The sequence below is a fragment of the Eubalaena glacialis genome, chromosome 9 (assembly GCF_028564815.1).
Source record: "Eubalaena glacialis isolate mEubGla1 chromosome 9, mEubGla1.1.hap2.+ XY, whole genome shotgun sequence".
NCBI classification, from domain to species: domain Eukaryota; kingdom Metazoa; phylum Chordata; class Mammalia; order Artiodactyla; family Balaenidae; genus Eubalaena; species Eubalaena glacialis.
The window spans coordinates 62,628,422-62,653,099 of record NC_083724.1 but is presented as its reverse complement, the minus strand read 5'-3'; the positions used below and the strand labels follow the sequence as shown (position 1 = coordinate 62,653,099).

General features: G+C 34.6%; 1 pseudogene; it reads left to right on the top strand.

Annotated features, from left to right (window-relative positions):
* The first annotated feature begins 2,348 nt into the window (after positions 1–2,348).
* LOC133098494 (U6 spliceosomal RNA) lies at positions 2,349–2,447 on the top strand (annotated as a pseudogene).
* The last annotated feature ends 22,231 nt before the right edge of the window (positions 2,448–24,678 follow it).

Genomic DNA, 24,678 nt, shown 5'->3' with positions numbered 1-24,678 from the left:
AATAAAAAGCTTCTGTATGGCAAAGGAAACAAACAACAGAATGAAAGATAGTCTACAGAAAGGGAGAAAATATTTGCAAATTATATATATATATATATATATTTATATATATATATATATATATATATATATATGCTAAAGGGTTAATATCCAAAATATATAAAGGACCTCTACAACTCAATAGCAAAAAAGAACCAAACAAACAAATATCCTGATTAAAAAATGGGTAAATTACTTGAATAGATATTTCTCCAAAGAAGACATGCAAATGGCCAAAAGGTATGTGAAAAGATGCTCAACATAACTAGTCATTAGGGAAATGAAAATCAAAACAGGAAAGAGATATGAAAATTTTTTTAAGATAAGTGTTGGAAAGGATGTGGAGAAATTGGAACCCTTGTAAAATGTTGGTGGGAATGTACAATGGTGTGGCCACTACAGAAAAAGTAGTATAAAGTTTCCTCTAAAATTAAAAATAGATTACCATATCATCCAGCAATCCCACTTCTAGGTATAATCCAAAATAATTTAAAGCTGATTTCTGAAGAATATCTGCATCCCCATGTTCATTACAGCATTATTCACTGTAGCCAAGATGTGGAAACAACTAAATATCCATCAATGGATGAACTGATAAAGAAAATGAGGTATACACATACAATGCAATTATTCAGCCTTAAAAAATAAGGAAATCTGGCCATATGAAACAACATGGATGAACCTGAGGGACATTATGCTAAGTGAAACATGCCCATCACAGAAGGACAAATATTGCACGATTCCACTTATATAAGATATTTACAACAGTCAAACTCCTAGAAACAGAGTAGAAAGGTGGTTTCCAGGGGCTGGATGGAGAGGGAGTGGGAGTTGCTATTAAAAAGATATAGATTCAGTTATACAAGATGAATAAGTTGTAGAGATCTACTGCACAACATTATTTCTATAGTTAACAACACTGTGTTGTACAACTAGAATTTTGTTAAGAGAGTAGACCTCATGTCAAGTGCTCTTACCATAATTAAAAAAAAAAATCAAAACATCATTTTAGACACATGTGTGCCTCTGCTCCCTCTGAACCCTAGTTAAATGAGGTAAAAGAAACAATAATATATGTACATGTATACTGGCCAAGAGAACACAAAAGATGTCAACAAAATCCTGAGGATGGGAAAGTGAAGGACAAATGTTAAAAAAATTCATTGGAGCAGAGAAAGCTGAATTCTATATAATAAAAGAGGGAAAACCATAATTTTGTTAAGAGGAACTCCAGAGACTCAGTAAATCTAGGTTCCAGATGTCTAGGAAGGAAATCGTATAATGTGAGACTGAAAACAGGATGGTTTAAACACTATATTAAGTTAGCTTATGAACCCCTCTCCAGCCCGTGCAACCAGGTAATTGCCCCTTCAGCAGAAGACTTGAGAGTTAATGTCTGCAGAGAATGAACATCAAAGAATTTGGACTTACAGAAGCAAGGCAGACTGAGAGTGGACATGAGGTTCTGAACTGAAACCAGCTGAGTTCAATGAAACCTGAGCATATTGAGTGACCTGATGTCCATCTATTTTCCCAAATCATATCCCAAATTCTGACTAATTTGCTTAAAATTGCTAATAAGAATACTTGACTAAAACAGAAGATAACACTAAAGTATAAATTTGTTTTTAGAAAAATATATAGTAAAACTCCTGTGTTTAAGTAGAAATGTTCATAATAGTTGAAGTATATTACACATACACACACACACTAATTTGGGTGAAATGCTAAAAATACTAAAGTATATGAACCTAAATAAAGCTGAAATAACCATATTTGGAATGGGTTTGCTGGTTCTCAAAAATTAATGTTGTGGAAATCATAGTTGATTTCAACTTAAACATAAAACACCACTAAATAAACTTGAGGGTGTTACAAGTGGTTAAAATGTCATGGCTACTGAGAAGTGAAATGAAGCAATAGTTATACTTCTAAAATAGCAATGAGTGCTCGCTTTGGCAGCACATATACTAAAATTGGAATGAGGGCTTCCCTGGTGGCGCAGTGGTTGAGAATCTGCCTGCCAAGGCAGGGGACACGGGTTCGAGCCCTGGTCTGGGAAGATCCCACATGCCGCGGAGCAACTGGGCCCGTGAGCCACAATTACTGAGCCTGCGCATCTGGAGCCTGTGCTCCGCAACAAGAGAGGCCGCGATAGTGAGAGGCCCACGCACCGCGACGAAGAGTGGCCTCCACTTGCCACAACTAGAGAAAGCCCTCACACAGAAACAAAGACCCAACACAGCCATAAATAAATTAAATAAATAAATAAAATTAAAAAAAAAAAAAGAGAGAGTTCCTACTCTCACTTTGGTTCGTTGAAAAAAAAAATTGGAACGATACAGAGAAGATTAGCATGGCCCCTGCACAAGGATGACATGCAAATTAGCAAAGCATTCCATATTTTTAAGCAGCAAGGGAAAAGCAACAAATATCATACAAGGGAATCCCCAAAAAGGTTATCAGCTGATCTTTCAGCAGAAACTCTGCAGGCCAGAAGGGAGTGGCAGGATATATTCAAAGTGATGAAAGGGAAAAACCTACAACCAAGATTACTCTACCCAGCAAGGCTCTCATTCAGATTTGACAGAGAAATCAAAGCTTTACAGACAAGCAAAAGCTAAGAGAATTCAGCACCACCAGACCTGCTTTACAACAAATTCTGAAAGAACTTCTCTGGGCAGGAAACACAAGAGAAGAAAAAGACCTATAAAAACAAACCCGAAACAAATAAGAAAATGGTAATAGGAACATATATATCAATAATTACCTTAAATGTAAATGGATTAAATGCTCCAACCAAAAGACATAGACTGGCTGAATGGATACAAAAATAAGACCTGTATATATATTGTCTACAAGAGACCCCCTCCAGACCCAGGAACACACACAGACTGAAAGTGAGGGGATGGAAAAAGATATTCTATGAAATGGAAATCAAAAGAAAGCTGGAGTAGCAGTACTCATATCAGACAAAATAGACTTTAAAATAAAGACTGTCACAAGAGACAAGGATGGACACTACATAATGATCAAGGGATCAATACAAGAAGAAGATATAGCAATTGTAAATATTTATGAACCCAACAGAGGAGCACCTCAATACATAAGGCAAATGCTAACAACCATAAAAGGGGAAACTGACAGTAACACCATAAGAGTGGGGAAATTTAACACTCCACTTACACCAATGGATAGATCATCCAGACAGAAAATTAATAAGGAAACACAAGCCTTAAATGACACATTAGACCAGATAGACATAACTGATATTTATAGGACATTCCATGTGAAAGTTGCAGAATACACTTTCTTCTCAAGTGCACACAAAACATTCTCCAGGATAGATAATGTCTTGGGTCACAAATCAAGCCTCAGTAAATTTAAGAAAATTGAAATCGTATCAAGCAACTTTTCCGACAACAATACTATGAGATTAGAAATCAATTACAGGAAAAAAAACTGTAAAAAACACAAACACATGGAGGCTAAACAATACACTTCTAAATAACCAAGAGATCACTGAAGAAATCAAAGAGGAAGTCAAAAAATACCTAGAAATAAATGACAAAGAAAACACGACAACCCAAAACCTATGGGATGAAGCAAAAACGGTTCTAAGAGGGAAGTTTAAAACAATACAATCCTACCTCAATAAACAAGAAAGACTCAAATAAACAACTTAACCTTACACCTAAAGCAACTAGAGAAAGAAGAACAAACAAAACCCAAAGTTAGTAGAAGGAAAGAAATCATAAAGATCAGAGCAGAAATGATGAAATAGAAACAAACAACAAAAAAAAAATAGCAAAGATCAATAAAACTAAAAGCTGGTTCTTTGAGAAGATAAACAAAATTGGTAAACCTTTAGCCATCAAGAAAACCTTTTCATCAAGAAAAAAAGGGAAAGGACTCAAATCAATAAAATCAGAAATGAAAAAGGAGAAGTTACAATGGATGCCGCAGAAATATGAAGGATCATGAGAGACTACTACAAGCAACTATATGCCAATAAAATGGACAACCTGGAAGAAATGGACAAATTCTTAGAAAAGTATAACCTTCCAAGACTGAACCAGGAAGAAATAGAAAATATGAACAGACCAATCACAAGTAATAACATTGAAACTGTGATTAAAAATCTTCCAACAAACAAAAGTCCAGAACCAGATGGCTTCACAAGTGAATTCTATCAAACATTTAGAGAAGAGCTAACACCTATCCTTCTCAAACTCTTCCAAATAATTACAGAGGAAGGAACACTCCCAAACTCATTCTACAAGACCACTTTCACCCTGATACCAAAACCAGACAAAGATATCACAAAAAAAGAAAATTATGAGCCAAAATCACTGATGAACATAAATGCAAAAATCCTCAACAAAATACTAGCAAACTGAATCCAACAACACATTAAAAATATCATACACCATGATCAAGTGGGATTTATTCCAGGGATGCAAGGATTCTTCAATATATGCAAATCAATCAATGTGATACATCACATTAACAAACTGAAGAAGAAAAACCATATGATCATCTCGATAGATGCAGAAAAAGCTTTGACATAATTCAACACTTATTTATGATGAAAACTCTCCAGAAAGTGGGCATAGAGGGAACCTACCTCAACATAATAAAGGCCATATATGACAAACCCACAGCAAACATTATTCTCAGTGGTGAAAAACTGAAAGCATTTCCTCTAAAATCAGGAACAAGAAAAGGGTGGCCACTTTAACCACTATTATTTAACATAGTTTTGGAAGTCCTAGCTATGATGATCAGAGAAAAAAAAGAAATAAAAGGAATCCAAATTGGATGTCATCCTGCAGATGACATGATACTATACATAGAAAATTCTAAAGATGCCACTGGAAAACTGCTAGAGCTAATCAATGAATCTGGTAAAGTTGCAGGATACAAAATTAATGCACAGAAATCTCTTGCATTGCTATACACTGACAATGAAAGATCAGAAAGAGAAATTAAGGAAACAATTCCACTTACCATTGCATAAAAAAGAATAAAATACCTAGGAATAAACCTACCTAAAGAGGTAAAAGATGTGTACTCAGAAAACTATAAAACAGTGATGAAAGAAATCAAAGATGACACAAACAGATGGAGAGATATACCATGTTCTTGGATTGGAAGAATCAATATTGTGAAAATGACTATACTACCCAAAGCAATCTACAGATACAATGCAATCCTTATCTAATTACCAATGGCATTTTTCACAGAATTAGAACAAAAAATTTTACAACTTGTATGGAAATACAAAAGACTCCAACTAGCCAAAGAAATCTTGAGAAAGAAAAACAGAGCCGGAGGAATCAGGTTCCCTGACTTCAGACTATACTACAAAGCTACAGTAATCAGGAGAGTATGGTACTGACACAAAAACAGAAATATAGATCAATGGAACAGGATAGAAAGCCCAGAGATAAACCCACACACCTATGGTCACCTAATCTATGATAAAGGAGGCAAGAATGTACAATGAAGAAAAGACAGTCTCTTCAATAAGTGTGCTGAGAATACTGGACAGCTACATGTAAAAGAATGAAATTAGAATATTCCCTAGCACCATACACAAAAATAAACTCAAAATGGATTAAAGACCTAAATGTAAGACAGGACACTACAAAACTCTAAGAGAAAAACATAGGAAGAATAGTCTTTGACATAAATCACAGCAAGTTCTTTTTTTGACCCACCTCCTAGAGTAATGAAAATAAAAACAAAAATAAACAAATGGGATCTATTAAACTTAAAAGCTTTTGCATAGCAAAGAAAAGTATAAATGAGATGAAAGACAGCCCTCAGAATGGGAGAAAATATTTGCAAACGAATCAACGGACAAGGGATTAATCTCCAAAATATACAAACAGCTCATGAAGTTCATTATCAAAAAAGCAAACAACCCAATCAAAAAATGGGTGGAAGACCTAAATAGACATTTCTCCAGCAAAGACATACAGATGGCTAAGAGGCACATGAAAAGATGCTCAACATCACTAATTATTAGAGAAATGTGTATCAAAACTACAATGAGGTATCACCTCACACTGGTTAGAATGGCCATCATCAAAAAATTTACTGGATTTTCGCTGGAGGGGGTGTGAAGAAAAGGGAACCCTCTTGTACCGATGGTGGGAATGTAAATTGATACAGCCACTATGGAGAACAGTATAGAGGTTCCTTAAAAAACTAAAAATAGAGGATTAACCAAGATGGCGGAGTAGAAGGACGTGCTCTCACTCCCTCTTGCGAGAGCACCAGAATCACAACTGGCTGCTGGACAATCATCGACAGGAAGACACTGGACTTCACCAAGGAGGATACCCCACGTCCAAGGACAGAGGAGAAGCCACAGTGAGGCGGTAGGAGGGGCGCAATCAGAGTAAAATCAAATTCCATAACTGCTGGGTGGGTGACTCACAGACTGGCGAACTCTTATACCACAGAAGTCCACCCACTGGAGTGAAGGTTCTGAGCCCCATGTCAGGCTTCCCAACCTGGGAGTCCGGCAACGGGAGGAGGAATTCATAGAGAATCAGACTTTGAAGCCCAGTGGGAATTGATTGCAGGACTTTGACAGGACTGGGGGAAACAGAGATCCCACTCTTGGAGGGCGCACACGGAATAGTGTGCGCATTGGGACCAGGGGGAAGGAGCAGTGACCCTGGGGGAGACTGAACCAGACCTACCTGCTAGTGTTGGAGGGTCTCCTGCAGAGGCAGGGGCCAGCTCTGTTTCACCGTGGGGACAAGGACACTGGCAGCAGTGGTTCTGGGAAGTACTCCTTGGTGTGAGCCCTCCCAGAGCCTGCCATTAGTCCCACCAAAGAGCCCAGGTAAGCTCCAGTGTTGGGTTGCCTCAGGCAAAACAACCAACAGGGAGGGAACCCAGCCCCACCCATCAACAGTCAAGTGGATTAAAGTTTTACGGAGCTCTGACCGCCACAGCAACAGTCAGCTCTACCCACCACCAGAGCCTCCCATCAAGACACTTAGATAGCCTCAACCAACAGAGGGCAGACAGCAGAAGCAAGAAAAACTACAATCCTGCAGCCTGTGGAACAAAAACCACATTCACAGAAAGACAGACAAGATGAAGAGGCAGAGGGCTATATACCAGATGAAGGAACAAGAAAAAACCCCAGAAAAACAACTAAATGAAGTGGAGATAGGCAACCTTCCAGAAAAAGAATTTAGAATAATGATAGTGAAGATGATCCAGGACCTCGGAATAAGAATGGAGGCAAAGATTAAGAAGATGCAAGAAATGATTAACAAAGACCTAGAAGAATTAAAGAACAAACAAACAGAGATGACCAATACAATAACTGAAATGAAAACTACACTAGAAGGAATCAATAGCAGAATAACTGAGGCAGAAGAACGGATAAGTGACCTGGAAGACAGAATGCTGGAAATCACTGCTGCGGAACAGACTAAAGAAAAAAGAATGAAAAGAAATGAAGACAGCCTAAGAGACCTCTGGGACAACATTAAACACAACAACATTCGCATTATAGGGGTCCCAGAAGGAGAAGAGAGAGAGAAAGGACCAGAGAAAATATTTGAAGAGATTATAGTTGAAAACTTCCCCAACATGGGAAAGGAAATAGCCACCCAAGTCCAGGAAGCGCAGAGAGTCCCATACAGGATAAACCCAAGGAGAAACACGCCGAGACACATAGTAATCAAATTGGCAAAAATTAAAGACAAAGAAAAATTATTGAAAGCAGCAAGGGAAAAACGACAAATAACATACAAGGGAACTCCCATAAGGTTAACAGCTGATTTCTCAGCAGAAACTCTACAAGCCAGAAGGGAGTGGCATGATATACTTAAAGTGATGAAAGGGAAGAACCTACAGCCAAGATTACTCTACCTGGCAAGGATCTCATTCAGATTTGATGGAGAAATCAAAAGCTCTACAGACAAGCAAAAGCTAAGAGAATTCAGCACCACCAAACCAGCTCTACAACAAATGCTAAAGGAACTTCTCTAAGTGGGAAACACAAGAGAAGAAAAGGACCTACAAAAACAAACCCAAAACAATTAAGAGAATGGTCATAGGAACATACATATCGATAATTACCTTAAACGTGAATGGATTAAATGCTCCAACCAAAAGACACAGGCTTGCTGAATGGATACAAAAACAAGACCCATATATATGCTGTCTACAAGAGACCCACTTTAGACCTAGGGACACATACAGACTGAAAGTGAGGGGATGGAAAAAGATATTCCATGCAAATGGAAATCAAAAGAAAGCTGGAGTAGCTATACTCGTATCAGATAAAATAGACTTTAAAATAAAGAATGTTACAAGAGACAAGGAAGGACACTACATAATGATCAAGGGATCAATCCAAGAAGAAGATATAACAATTATAAATATATATGCACCCAACAGAGGAGCACCTCAATACATAAGGCAACTGTTAACAGCTATAAAAGAGGAAATTGACAGTAACACAATAATAGTGGGGGACTTTAACACCTCACTTACACCAATGGACAGATCATCCAAAATGAAAATAAATAAGGAAACAGAAGCTTTAAATGACACAATAGACCAGATAGATTTAATTGATATTTATAGGACATTCCATCCGAAAGCAGCAGATTACACTTTCTTCTCAAGTGCACACGGAACATTCTCCAGGATAGATCACATCTTGGGTCACAAATCAAGCCTCAGTAAATTTAAGAAAATTGAAATCATATCAAGCATCTTTTCTGACCACAACGCTATGAGATTAGAAATGAATTACAGGGAAAAAAACGTAAAAAACACAAACACATGGAGACTAAACAATACGTTACTAAATAACCAAGAGATCACTGAAGAAATCAAAGAGGAAATCAAAAAATACCTAGAGACAAATGACAATGAAAACACGACGACCCAAAACCTATGGGATGCAGCAAAAGCAGTTCTAAGAGGGAAGTTTATAGCTATACAAGCCTACCTAAAGAAACAAGAAAAATCTCAAGTAAACAATCTAATCTTACACCTAAAGAAACAAGAGAAAGAAGAACAAACAAAACTCAAAGTTAGCAGAAGGAAAGAAATCATAAAGATTAGAGCGGAAATAAATGAAATAGAAACAAAGAAAACAATAGCAAAGATCAATAAAACTAAAAGCTGGTTCTTTGAGAAGATAAACAAAATTGATAAGCCATTAGCCAGACTCATCAAGAAAACGAGGGAGAGGACTCAAATCAATAAAATCAGAAATGAAAAAGGAGAAGTTACAACAGACACCGCAGAAAAACAAAGCATCCTAAGAGACTACTACAAGCAACTTTATGCCAATAAAATGGACAACCTGGAAGAAATGGACAAATTCTTAGAAAGGTATAACCTTCAAAGACTGAACCAGGAAGAAACAGAAAATATGAACAGACCAATCACAAGTAATGAAATTGAAACTGTGATTAAAAATCTTCCAACAAACAAAAGTCCAGGACCAGATGGTTTCACAGGTGAATTCTATCAAACATTTAGAGAAGAGCTAACACCCATCCTTCTCAAACTCTTCCAAAAAATTGCAGAGGAAGGAACTCTCCCAAACTCATTCTATGAGGCCACCATCACCCTGATACCAAAACCAGACAAAGACACTACCAAAAAAGAAAATTACAGACCAATATCACTGATGAATATAGATGCAAAAATCTTCAACAAAATACTAGCAAACAGCATCCAACAACACATTAAAAGGATCATACACCACGATCAAGTGGGATTTATCCCAGGGATGCAAGGATTCTTCAATATACGCAAATCAATCAATGTGATACACCATATTAACAAATTGAAGAATAAGAACCATATGATCATCTCAATAGATGCAGAAAAAGCTTTTGACAAAATTCAACACCCATTTATGATAAAAACTCTCCAGAAAGTGGGCATAGAGGGAACCTACCTCAACATAATAAAGGCCATATATGACAAACCCACAGCAAACATCATGCTCAACGGTGAAAAACTGAAAGCATTTCCTCTAAGATCAGGAACGAGACAAGGATGTCCACTCTCACCACTATTATTCAACATAGTTCTGGAAGTCCTAGCCACGGCAATCAGAGAAGAAAAAGAAATAAAAGGAATACAAATTGGAAAAGAAGAAGTAAAACTGTCACTGTTTGCAGATGACATGATACTATACATAGAGAATCCTAAAACTGCCACCAGAAAACTGCTAGAGCTAATTAATGAATATGGTAAAGTTGCAGGATACAAAATTAATGCACAGAAATCTCTTGCATTCCTATACACTAATGATGAAAAATCTGAAAGAGAAATTATGGAAACACTCCCATTTACCATTGCAACAAAAAGAATAAAATACCTAGGAATAAACCTACCTAGGGAGACAAAAGACCTGTATGCAGAAAATTATAAGACACTGATGAAAGAAATTAAAGATGATACCAACAGATGGAGAGATATACCATGTTCTTGGATTGGAAGAATTAACATGGTGAAAATGACTATACTACCCAAAGCAATCTACAGATTCAATGCAATCCCTATCAAATTACCAATGGCATATTTTACGAAGCTAGAACAAATCATCTTAAAATTTGTATGGAGACACAAAAGACCCGAATAGCCAAAGCAGTCTTGAGGGAAAAAAACGGAGCTGGAGGAATCAGACTCCCTGACTTCAGACTATACTACAAAACTACAGTAATCAAGACAATATGGTACTGGCACAAAAACAGAAACATAGATCAATGGAACAAGATAGAAAGCCCAGAGATAAACCCACGCACCTATGGTCAACTAATCTATGACCAAGGAGGCAAAGATATACAATGGAGAAAAGACAGTCTCTTCAATAAGTGGTGCTGGGAAAACTGGACAGCTACATGTAAAAGAATGAAATTAGAATACTCCCTAACACCATAAACAAAAATAAACTCAAAATGGAATAGAGACCTAAATGTAAGACTGGACACTATAAAACTCTTAGAGGAAAACATAGGAAGAACACTCTTTGACATAAATCACAGCAAGATCTTTTTTGATCCACCTCCTAGAGTAATGGAAATAAAAACAAAAATAAACAAATGGGACCTAATGAAACTTAAAAGCTTTTGCACAGCAAAGGAAACCATAAACAAGACGAAAAGACAACCCTCAGAATGGGAGAAAATATTTGCAAATGAATCAACGGACAAAGGATTAATCTCCAAAATATATAAACACCTCACGCAGCTCAATATTAAAGAAACAAACACCCCAATCCAAAAATGGGCAGAAGACCTAAATAGACATTTCTCCAAAGAAGACATACAGACAGCCACGAAGCACATGAAAAGATGCTCAACATCACTAATTATTAGAGAAATGCAAATCAAAACTACAATGAGGTATCACCTCACACCAGTTAGAATGGTCATCATCAGAAAATCTACAAACAACAAATGCTGGAGAGGGTGTGGAGAAAAGGGAACCCTCTTGTACTGTTGGTGGGAATGTAAATTGATACAGCCACTATGGAGAACAATATGGAGGTTCCTTAAAAAACTAAAAATAGAATTACCATATGACCCAGCAATCCCACTACTGGGCATATACCCAGAGAAAACCGTAATTCAAAAAGACACATGCACCCATATGTTCATTGCAGCACTATTTACAATAGCCAGGTCATGGAAGCAACCTAAATGCCCATCGAGAGATGAATGGATAAAGAAGATGTGGTACATATATACAATGGAATATCAGAAAGAGAAAAACAAATATCGTATATTAACGTATGTATGTGGAACCTAGAAAAACGGTACAGATGAGCCAGTTTTCAGGGCAGAAGTTGAGACACAGATGTAGAGAACAGACATATGGACACCAAGGGGGGAAAACTGTGGTGGGGTGGGGATGGTGGTGTGCTGAATTGGGCGATTGGGATTGACATGTATACACTGATGTGTATAAAGCTGATGACTAATAAGAACCTGCAGTATAAAAAAACAAACAAAACAACTAATACTAAACTTTCATTGGGTTATTTGTATGGAAATATGTTAATATAAATGTTTCAGACATTACATGAAATTTCTAAAAATCTTATATGTTCTGGTACAATGTTATAAGTCATAATCCTAGTTATTACTTTAAAATGTATATCTCAGAAATAACTAATTTTCTTGTCAACTGCATTATTACGAACTTCAATCAAATCTTTAACCGTGGTCATTTTTAAGTCTTTTGTCATTTACAGACAGTTCTGGGTGTACTCTGATGCTTTTGCAAATATGTTCCTATAAAAGGGTTTCATCTTCAAGAAATTCATGGAAAAGACTCTGACAAGTACAGGTTTCTGGTAACTGACTGTACTGCTGAACTGAATGAATAAGCATTTTCAGAACTCTAATGAAAAACTGATGAGCTCATAAAAGTGCTAACAAAAGATCAAGATGAAAAAAAAATTAATTACATGGGACTGAGTGAACTGATGAGGATGAGTATAATTTTTGTGACTTTCTGTTTGAATTAAAAAAAAAAAAAATCCCACAAGGACTCAGAGGCAAAGAATATACAAATCAATTTTCACTGCAAAGTAAAGGAGCTGTTACAGTGGAGGATTACCGGACTGAATGTCAATATTATGACATAGTATGAGTGTGTTTCGTGTTTGGTAATTGCAATCATTGTTGCTTTTGTTGTGGTCATCCATGTACAATGCTTGGTGTCAGTCTATTTATCTCTTGTAAAAATAAAATACAGTGTGTGTGTGTGAAAAAAAAAAAAAAACTAAAAATAGAACTACCATATGACCCAGCAATCCCACTACTGGGTATATACCCAGAGAAAACCATAATTCAAAAAGACAAATGCACCCCAGTGTTCATTGCAGCACTATTTATAGTAACCAGGACTCGGAAACAACCTAAATGTCCATCAACAGAGGAATGGATAAAGATGTGGTACATATATGCCGTGGAATATTAACCATAAAAAGGAACGGAATTGGGTCATTTGTAGAGACATGGATGGACCTAGAGACTGTCATACAGAGTGAAGTAAGTCAGAAAGAGGAACACAAATATTGTATATTAATACATATATGGAATCTGAAAAAATTGGTATAGATGATCTTATTTACAAAGCAGAAATAGAGACACAGATGTAGAGAACAAACATATGGATACCAAGGGGGAAAGGAGGGGTGTGGGATGAATTGGAAGATTGGGATTGACATATATACGCTATTGTTACTATGTGTAAAACAGATAACTAATGAGAACCTACTGTATAGCACAGGGAACTCTACTCAGTGCTCTGTGGTGACCTAAATGAGAAGGAAATCCAAAAAAGAGGGGATATATGTATACATATAGCTGATTCACTTTGCTGTACTGTATAAACTAACACAGTATTGTAAAACAACTATACTCCAATTAAAAAAAAAAATATCTCAATCCTAAAATCCAAAAGGGAAGATTGCTATCAATATCAATATATAATATATATTATATTATCTATTACATAATTCAATATTAACTCAATATATAAAATATAGAATCCAATATATAATATATAATCCAATATTAAATATTGGAGGGTTTTTATTTCTTGTGGCCAATAACTTTGTACCAGGTATAACCAGTAATTTGTGTAAGCCTGTGGCAACTCTAGTTATACAGCTTGAGCAATTTATAGCACTCAAACACTAGTTGCATAACTTTACTAACTCTCTACTTGTCCTTGGGCAAACCACCTCAATTCTCTGCACCTTCCTCTGGATGGAAGGCCAGAGTGCCCACTTCAAACTGTAGCTCTACCACTTATTAACTAAATGACCTTGAGCAAATTATTTAAATTTGAAACGTGAGAGAAAGAGGAGTTGGGAGGATTCTGAGGTTTTTGTCTTGAATAAGTAAAAGGACGGTGTTGCCCTTTCCTGGGTCAATGAGTCAGCAGCCTCTTCTTTCTTGTTAGTTTACAATGAAAAATTCCAGGCCTTGATCTGGACTCTCATCTAATGCCAAAACCGGTGCACTCGGGTCCTTTACACCCTATTCCCTTCATGGTCTGGCAATTAAGCCTGGACACCGAGCCTGAGCTAATAAGTCAGTCAACAGCAAGCTCTGAGGACACTCTCCACTCAGCATCAATTTCTGGACTCAGCAAGATTTAAGTGATTTGCCAAGTGTCCCATATCAAGTCAGAACTGGGGCTTTCGGCTTGTACAAACTCATCCTGCTTGCCCTGGGTGAAGCTTCGTCTCTAAGGCAGCAATTATTAAACTTCTGGAGATCCTGGACCACTCTGAGAATCTGATGAAAATGATGGATTCCATGCTCTTAAAAAGCTAGGCATACACAGCTACATAGACAATTTCTGGAAGTTCAGAGACCCTCCCTTTAAAGCTCATCTGTAAACCCACTCGGGGACCCTGGGCTAGGAATCCCTGCCTTAGCAGCAAAGTTGAAAATAACTATATTATTACCATGATATTTTAATTATTTTGAATAGGTGATAGACACACCTGGGGAAAAATACTAAAATAAAAGAGTACAAATGACTATTAAAAAAAAAAAAGACAGCAATGAAAAGTCAGTCAAATGCAGGAAACCACAGACGGACATGCTTATGTAATAGGAATCCTTATATACTTGTTCTAAAACTTATGTAGATGCTCATTCATGCATCAAAGACTGCATAATTCAGTTTAAAAATGATTGTAAGATCGTCTTCCTTGAGGTAGACTTAACAAAACTCTTGGAAATATTAATCATACCATTAACTCAATTTTAAACTTGGATTTAGGACCAGTCCCTGTGGAAGAGGTAGTAGTGATGTGGCCTTTTTTATGTTAATGTTTATTTGCTTTGCCCTCTTTTATGACTTCCTTTCTTGATAATCATAGATCATGTGTAAATGAAAAGACATGAGGTTAAGCCAAAAGAATAATCAAAATTAAGTGTAAATAAGTGGCATAGGATAAGCATAACAGAGTGTTCAGAAATATTTTATTTAGTTGTAGCTCAGGTAATAATTGAAATGTCGTAGGCCAAATTAACTCTCAATCCTGGAACAAAAGAATTATTCATTTGATGAAATATGTTCACAAACAAACACAGGGTGAATTTATCCCATTATAGGCCTTCACTTTATAATTTTCTACAAATTATACCAATTTCCTGTAATTTTTACCTTAGCATTATGAGAGCAACTTTTCAATAGTTATTAAAATAGAAAAATACCTCATTGGGTGTAAGCTAACTCTTCTTACATGGTTGTTTATATATAAAAGAAATTTTACTCATTTTTAAAATTGAAGGCAAAAAGTAAATAGAAATTATTATCTCACAAAATATTGTATGAATAAAAAACCCAGCAGGGTAAATATTACATATGAATACCAAGAAAATTTTTTTCTTTTAAAATGCAATTTTATAAACCATAGGTACTTACTTATTTTTTAACTAAAAATAGCTATTTGTTAGATATGGTGCCTTCTTATAAATGTCTCTTTTATCTGCATACATCCATAAATCATTCTATTCACCTGGGGATTATAAACTATGGATTTCAGTCAAGCCTCTATTCAGTTATAACCTCATACATGTATACAAAATAATTTGGCTCTCCAAATGAGACACCATTTACCAACATTGAGCTAAATGTTCATTTTATTTCTAAAACAGAAACATACTAAATAAATTTAGCTATTCCAATGAAATTTCTAATAAAAAATTCCAGCCAGTTTTTTTTTGAGATGTGGACAAGTTTATTCTAAAATTTAAAGTAAATGGAGATGCCCTAGTATATCCAAAGCAATTTTATGAAAATGAAAAAAAAGGATGAATTAGAATACATAAATAAAAATGTATTATTAGTAGCAGTATTAGCAGTAGTAATAGTATTTGTGAAAGGAGAGAAGAATAGATCAATGGAATCAGCCATAGATTAACACATAAATAAAATACCAATCTTCAGTAAAGTTGCCAAGTTAATACAATGGGGACACACACCTCACCATACATAAACATTGACTTAACATGACTCATAGACCTCATTTTAAAAGTTATTATAACTGTGACACTTCTAGAAGAAAACAACAAAAACTCTTTTTATCTCACTTATGGGCAAAGATTTCTCAAACACTACACTACACAGTTGCACATGCAATTAAAAATAATAATTGATAATTCATTTGCACTTTGAAACACATGTACGAAAATGAAAAATTTAGCACCAAATGAGAAAAATTATTTTGATACATATATCTGGTAAAGAATGCTTATGTAGCATACATAAAGAACTGATAACTCATTAACAGTTTGACAAAAAACTAAATATCAGCAAAATTCTGGAGACTTAACATAAACACATAAAAAGACACTAGATAGAATGTGTAGCAATTGGAAATCTCATACACTGCTAAAAGAGAATTAAAATGGTACAGACACTTTGGATAACACTGGTATTTTCTTATGAATTTCAATATGCACTACTCATAAGAGCTTGATCTTTACCAAGAGATATGAAAATACAAGGCCACAGAAAGAATCAACAACAAAGTCTATAGCAGCTTTAATTCTAATAGCCAAAACCTATAAACATCTCAAATGCCTTTCAACAAGGAAACTGATAAACAAATGTGGTACCTCCATGTAATAGAATATTTTAATCAACATTAAGAAGGAACTAATGACAACAACATAGATCTCAACATTATTACATCGAATATTACAAAATTATTACAAAGAAGCTAGACACCAAAATGTACATAAAATTCTAGATAATGCAAAATAATATGTAGAGACAGGAATGAATACAGTGATTATCTGGTGTCAAGGGTGTAGGAAGTGATTGACTTACAATGGTGCAAAAGAAATGTTTATGAGTTCTGGACATTTTCTGTCTTTGGATTTTACTGTGGGTATATGTTTATCAATACTCATCAAATTTTGCACTTTAAAATGGTAAATTGATGTTTTAAAAAAGATCACAGGAGACAGCATGTAAGAACTTTGTATAGTCTTAAGCTTTTAATACTTTTGATATTTTTGTTATTAGGTAATAATATTGTGGTATATTATTTGCAATGAAAATTCAGTGCTTACTAAGAAATGTAAGTGTAAATGGATACATCCATTGTTTAAAACAGATGTCACAATTTTAATTTATTCTTATTTTAACAATATTAGTTAATAACCCTTTATATCTAAAAGTAATTAGACTAAGAAATGTTTTTGATCTTTAGCTTCTCCATGCTTAGTAACATAAAATTGATTACATTGATAATTATTAAGGACGTCTTAAACAGTAGTTTTGAGGATACATTTTAGGGCTAGAGTAAAGGCTAAGAAAATTATGCATATGTATGAATTACCGAGACAAAGTGGGAACTCTTGCAAAATTAGTTATTTTTGACCTTTAGTACTAGTGGCCTATCTCTAAATGCAAATCCCTAAGGATAATACTGGAACACTATCACAGTTGGCCCTCCATATCAGTGGGTTCCACATCCTCAGATTCAACCAAACTTTCATAGAAAATATTTGGAGAAACAATTCCAGAAATTCCCAAAAATCAAAACTTGAATTTGCCATGTTCCAGCAACTATTTACATAGAATTTACATTATATTTAAAACTATTTACATAGCATTTACATTGTATTAGGTATTATAAGTAATTGAAAGATGATTTAAAGTATATGGGAGGATGTGTGGAGGTAGTATGCAAAAACGACATCATTTTATTTAAGGAAATTGATCATCTGCGGATTTGGGTCCTGGAACCAATCCCCTGCAGATACTGAGGGATGACTGTACCTGAATGACTTTTTTCACTCTTTACTCTTTGCTTAAACATCTATTTAGTGTGAGAATAAAGTGTGTTTCAGAAATCAAGAAAGGGTATGTATTGGTGCCCAGAAAAATATGTTACCATCACTCATGTGACTCATTACAACCATTTAAAAAACAATATCTATTCAACTATACTGCAATTAAAAATTAAAAAATTAAAAATTATTTATCTCTTCCAAGGTTGCAAATATATATATTCCATTTTGCTTCAACTCTCACTACCCAATTGTCATTTTTCTTTTTTCATTTTCTAGGTATTAGTGATAATCTGGCTAATTTGGGAACAGTATTATTTGAGAATTTTCTATATCCTTTTTGTTGTAGGAGGCCAAAAAAAAGGAAGTAAGAGAATTCAGCTTATTGATTATTCTCTGAGTTGTCTCAGTATATCACACAGAGGGACAGAATAAATTGTGTTTTTCTTCTATGTAGTCTGAAGAAAGAATTTACAGATTAATGAGTTTTGATAATAGATTGTGAGTGATAAATTTGTTGGAAGTTAGAAATTATACCTAATGATTTAATTTTTTTTTTAAGTTAGCTTATTCTGTACATGAACATTAAAATTTCTGGTTTGGCTTTAAGTCATTTGCTATAGATATATGTAAGAATTTTTTTTTAAGATAAAAGGTAAAAAATTAGGTTTTGTTTAATAAATGATTAAAATCAACTTATGTGTTAGTAAAAATATATATAGTTTTCCACATCCCCATCAATTTATTTTTTTGTCAAGGCGATTGTTTTAGAAAACTTTCAAAGAATGCAAGAATAGAGATTAAATACATAGTTTTACTTCAGTATCCTAAAAAATCAAATATATAACTGATATTTCGAGATAATTTAATTTTATTAGTCTGGATGCTATTATAATTGTTTATTTAAATAATGCTGCTTGGAATTATATTGTTTTGAAGTAAGAATCAACAAGTACCTCATACTTTTTGTTTTAGTAATATGTCAAAGGATGTGATCTAATTTGGAAATACATTTTCCAAAATCCTTGAGAAATTGGAGATCTCAAAAATAAATAATAATCTCAAGAAAATAAGTATTTTTCTAATCCTTAGAATTATGTATGGAATATAAAGCACTATGGTTAATCACATGCTTTGAGAGCTATCGTCAAGTGCCAGATAAGACAAGATAGTGAGCAATTAAGTCCAATACAAAATATATGTTATTTTAAACTTAAGCCCTTCATTAATTGCATGCCAGCTATAGAATCAGTTCTACTCAATTTAAAAGAAGAAATAAATTCCTTATTGATTCATAACATGAGTAACAGATTCTAAACTCTAGATGTAATGACACTACTGACAAATTAAATACTTTATACAATTTTTCCAGCCAATTCTAGTTATACAATTATAAAAATTAGAGTGGCGTTTTATTTTTTTATGTTCAAAGCAAAATACAATATAGTACAGTTTTGAAATTTAATAAATTTCTTGAAAAAACTGCTTTGATGTGAAATTTTAGCTTTTACTAAATGAGCATGGAGGGATTGTACCTAACTGAAATCATTTGTGATTTGTTCCTCACAGCTGGGGGGACTGGTGGTTCTAACTTCTTGCAAGACAAAGGATCATGTAGTCTGGCAGTAGTAGCTAGTCAATGTTGAAAGATAATATAGTATATATATACAGTACAGTATATATTATTATACTATTTTATATACTAAATATGTTATATAATTATAATAAATTAAATTATAAATTTAATTTATAACTATAATAGTTTAATTTATAATTATAATGAATAATTTAATTTATAATTATAAATAAAATAAATTTGATTATAATAAATTAAATTATAATATATATTATTTATGTTGTATATTATATAACAAAAATAATCTATATTATATATAGCAGTATAAAAATTCTAAATTGAAAGGTTTTACCCTCAAAACTTTTTTTCTTCAAAACTTTTAAAATATTACTTTATATTTATATCATGACTAGCAACACTTTTGAGAAATCTACTAGAAATCGGATGATTCTCATTTATTTACTTATCACCCATATATTTCTGTTTCAGGGAAATTTAAAATTTTCTCCTGTTTCAGTTATACTTAAATTTAACTACATTGTGTCTATGTGTTTACAACTCTATGGAAACTTTTGATCAGAGACTTTATGTTTTCTACTACTTCAGGGAATTTTTCTGTTCTTATTTATTAAGTACTGCCTCTCCTTCATTGGCTCCTTCTCTCCTTCTAAGATTCCACTGAAGAGGATGTTTATACTCCTGTCAATCAGATTTAGTGTTTTACCTCATTTTTTTCATAGATTACTTGATAAAGATACAAGTTTTCTGGACAGCCTGGATTTGAATCCCATTTCAATTACCTACAAAATGTGTGACTTAGATCAAATTAACAAATATTTTTGTGCTTCAGTGTCATCATTTATAAAGGGTCAAAAATAACAATAGTTTTTTCAAAAGCTTATTGTTTAAGTCCATGGCTTCAACTTTGAGTCACCCAGAAAAATACCAAGATTTTAAAGGGAAGAGCTAGAATCCCTTACCACACTATCACAATTTTTTTTTATTGGAGTATAATTGCTTTACAAGGTTGTGTTACTTTCTGCTGTATAACAAAGTGAATCAGCTATACATATACATATATCCCCATATCCCTTCCCTCTTGCGTCTCCCTCCCACCCTCCCTATCCCACCCCTCTAGGTGGACACAAAGCACGGAGCTGATCTCCCTGTGCTATGCGGCTGCTTGTCACTAGCTATCTGTTTTACATTTGGTAGTGCATATATTTCAATGCCACTCTCTCACTTCATCCCAGCTTACCCTATGCCCTCCCCTTGTCCTCAAGTCCATTCCCTATGTCTGCATCTTTATTCTTCTCCTGCCCCTAGCTTCTTCAGAAACTTTTTTTTTTTTTAGATTCCATATATATGTGTTGGCATATGGTATGTCTTTCTCTTTCTGACTTACATCACTCTGTATGACAGACTCTAGGTCCATCCACCTCACTACAAATAACTCAATTTCGTTTCTTTTTATAGCTGAGTAATATTCCATTGTATATATGTGCCACATCTTCTTTATCCATTCATCTGTCGATGGACACTTAGGTTGCTTCCATTCCTGGCTATCGTAAATAGTGCTGCAATGAACATTGTGGTACAAGATTTTGAATTATGGTTTTCTCAGGGTATATGTCCAGTAGTGGGATTGCTGGGTCACATGGTAGTTCTATTTTTAGTTTTTTAAGGAACCTCCCTACTGTTCTCCATAGTGCCTGTATCAATTTACATTCCCATCAACAGTGCTAGAGGGTTCCCTTTTCTCCACACCCTCTCCAGCATTTATTGTTTGTAGATTTTTTGATGATGGCCATTCTGACTGGAGTGAGGTGATACCTCATTGTAGTTTTGATTTGCATTTCTCTAATGATTACTGATGTTGAGCATCCTTTCATGTGTTTGTTGGCAATCTGTATATCTTCTTTGGAGAAATGTCTATTTAGGTCTTCTGCCCTTTTTTGGATTGGGTTTTTTGTTTTTGTGATATTGAGCTGCATGAGCTGCTTGTATATTTTGGAGATTCACTCTCTGTCAGTTGTTTCATCTGTAAATATTTTCTCCTATTCTGAGGGTTCTCTTTTCGACTTGTTTAAAGTTTCCTTTGTTGTGCAAAAGCTTTTAAGTTTCATTAGGTCCCATTTGTTTATTTTTGTTTTTATTTCCATTTCTCTAGGAGGTGGGTCAAAAAGGATCTTACTGTGATTTATGACACAGAGTGTTCTGCCTATGTTTTCCTCTAAGAGTTTTATAGTGTCTGGCCTTACATTTAGATTTTTAATCCATTTTGAGTTTATTTTGTGTATGGTGTTAGGGAGTGTTCTAATTTCATTCTTTTACATGCAGCTGTCCAGTTTTCCTAGCAGCACGTATTGAAAAGGCTGTCTTTTCTCCATTGTATACGCTTGCCTCCTTTATCAAAGATAAGGTGACCATATGTGCGTGGGCTTATCTCTGGGCTTTCTATCCTGTTCCATTGATCTATATTTCTGTTTTTGTGCCAGTACCATACTGCCTTAATTACTGTAGCTCTGTAGTATAGTCTGAAGTCAGTGAACCTGATTCCTCCAGCTCCATTTTTCTTTCTCAGGATTGCTTTGGCTATTCGGGGTCTTTTGTGTTTCCATACAAATTGTAAATTTTTTTGTTCTAGTACTGTGAAAAATGCCATTGGTAGTTTGATAGGGATTGCATTGAATCTGTAGATTACTTTGGGTAGTATACTCATTTTCACAATGTTGATTCTTCCAATCCAAGAACACGGTATATCTCTCCATCTGTTTGTATCATCATCTTTAATTAATTTCATCAGTGTCTTATAGTTTTCTGCATACAGGTCTTTCGTCTCCTTAGGTAGGCTTATTCCTAAGTATTTTATTCTTTTTGTTGCAATGGTAAATGGGAATGTTTCCTTAATTTCTCTTTCAGATTTTTCATCATTAGTGTACAGGAATGCAAGAGATTTCTGTGTATTAATTTTATATGATGTTACTTTACCAAATTCATTGATTAGCTCTAGTTGTTTTCTGGTAGCATCTTTAGGATTCTCTATGTATAGTATCATGTCATCTGCAAACAGTGACAGTTTTACTTCTTCTTTCCAGATTTGGATTCCTTTTATTTCTTTTTCTTCTCTGATTGCTGTGGCTAAAACTTCCAAATCTATGTTGAATAATAGTGGTGAAACTGGGCAACCTTGTCTTGTTCCTGATCTTAGTGGAACTGGTTTCAGTTTTTCACCATTGAGAACCATGTTGGCTGTGGTTTTGTCATATGTGGCCCTTATTATGTTGAGGTAAGTCCCCTCTATGCCTACTTTCTGGAGAGTGTTTATCATAAACGGGTATTGAATTTTGTCGAAAAGTTTTTCTGCATCTATTGAGATTATCTTATGGTTTTTATCCTTCTGTTTGTTAATATGGTGTATCACATTGACTGATTTGTGTATATTGAAGAATCCTTGCATTCCTGGAATAAACCCCACTTGATCATGGTGTATGATCCTTTTAATGTGCTGTTGGATTCTGTTTGCTAGTATTTTGTTTGGGATTTTTGCATCAGGTTCATCAGTGATATTGGCCTGTAGTTTTCTTTATTTGTGACATCTTTGTCTGGTTTTGGTATCAGGGTGCTAGTGGCTTCATAGAATGAGTTTGGGAGTGTTCCTCCCTCTCCTATATTTTGGAAGAGTTTGAGAAGGATAGGTGTTAGCTCTTCTCTAAATGTTTGATAGAATTCGCCTGTAAAGCCATCTGGTCCTGGACTTTTGTTTCTTGGAAGATTTTTAATCACAGTTTCAATTTCAGTGCTTGTGATTGGTCTGTTCATATTTTCTATTTTTCCTGGTTCAGTCTTGGAAGGTTGTGCTTTTCTAAGAATTTGTCCGTTTCTTCCAGGTTGTCCATTTTATTGGCAAATAGTTGCTTGTAGTAATCTCTCATGATCCTTTGTATTAAGGCAGTGTCAGTTGTTACTTCTCCTATTTCATTTCTAAATCTGTTGATTTGAGTCTTCTCCCTTTTTTCTTGATGAGTTTGGCTAATGGTTATCAATTTTGTTTATCTTCTCAAAGAACCAGCTTTTAGTTTTATTGATCTTTGTTACTGATTCCTTCATTTCTTTTTCATTTATTTCTGATCTGATCTTTATGATTTCTTCTGCTGACTTTAGGTTTTTTTTGTTCTACTTTCTCTGATTGCTTTAGATTTAAGGTTAAGTTGTTTATTTGAGATTTTTCTTGTTTGCTGAGGTAGGATTGTAATGCTATAAATTTCCCTCTTAGAACTGCTTTTGCTGTATCCCAAAGGTTTTGGGTCGTCGTGTTTTCATTGTCATTTGTTTCTAGGTATTTTTTGATTCTCTCTTTGATTTCTTCAGTGATCTCTTGGTTACTTAGTAGTGTATTGTTTAGCCTCCATGTGTTTGTATTTTTTACAATTTTTTTCCTGTATTTGATATCTAGTCTCATAGCATTGTGGTTGGAATAGATACTTGATACAATTTCAGTTTGCTTAAATTTACCAAGAAGTGATTTGTGACCCATGATATGACCTATCCTGGAGAATGTTCCATGAGCACATGAGAAGAAAGTGTATTCTGTTGTTGTTGGATAGAATGTCCTATAAATATCAGTTAAGTTCATCTTGTTTAATATATCATTTAAAGCTTGTGTTTCCTTATTTATTTTCATTTTGGATGATCTGTCCATTGGTGAAATGGGGTGTTAAAGTCCCCTACTATGATTGTGTTACTGTTGATTTCCCCTTTTATGGCTGTTAGCATTTGCCTTAAGTATTGATGTGTTCCTATGTTGGCTGCATACATATTTACAATTGTTATATCTTCTTCTTGGATTGATCCCTTGATCATTATGTAGTGTCCTTATTTGTCTCTTGTAATAGTCTTTATTTTAAAGTCTATTTTGTCTGATATGAGAATTGCTACTCCAGCTCTCTTTTGATTTCCATTTGCATGGAATATCTTTTCCATCCCCTTTCAGTTTGTATGTGTCCCTAGGTCTGAAGTAGGTCTCTTGTAGACAGCATATATTTGGGTCTTGTTTCTGTATCCATTCAGCCAGTCTATGTCTTTTGGTTGGAGCATTTAATCCATTCACCTTTAAGGTAATTATTGATATGTATGTTTCTATTACCATTTTCTTAATTGTTTTGGGTTTGTTATTGTATGTCTTTTCCTTCTCTTGTGTTTCCTGCCTAAAGAAGTTCCTTG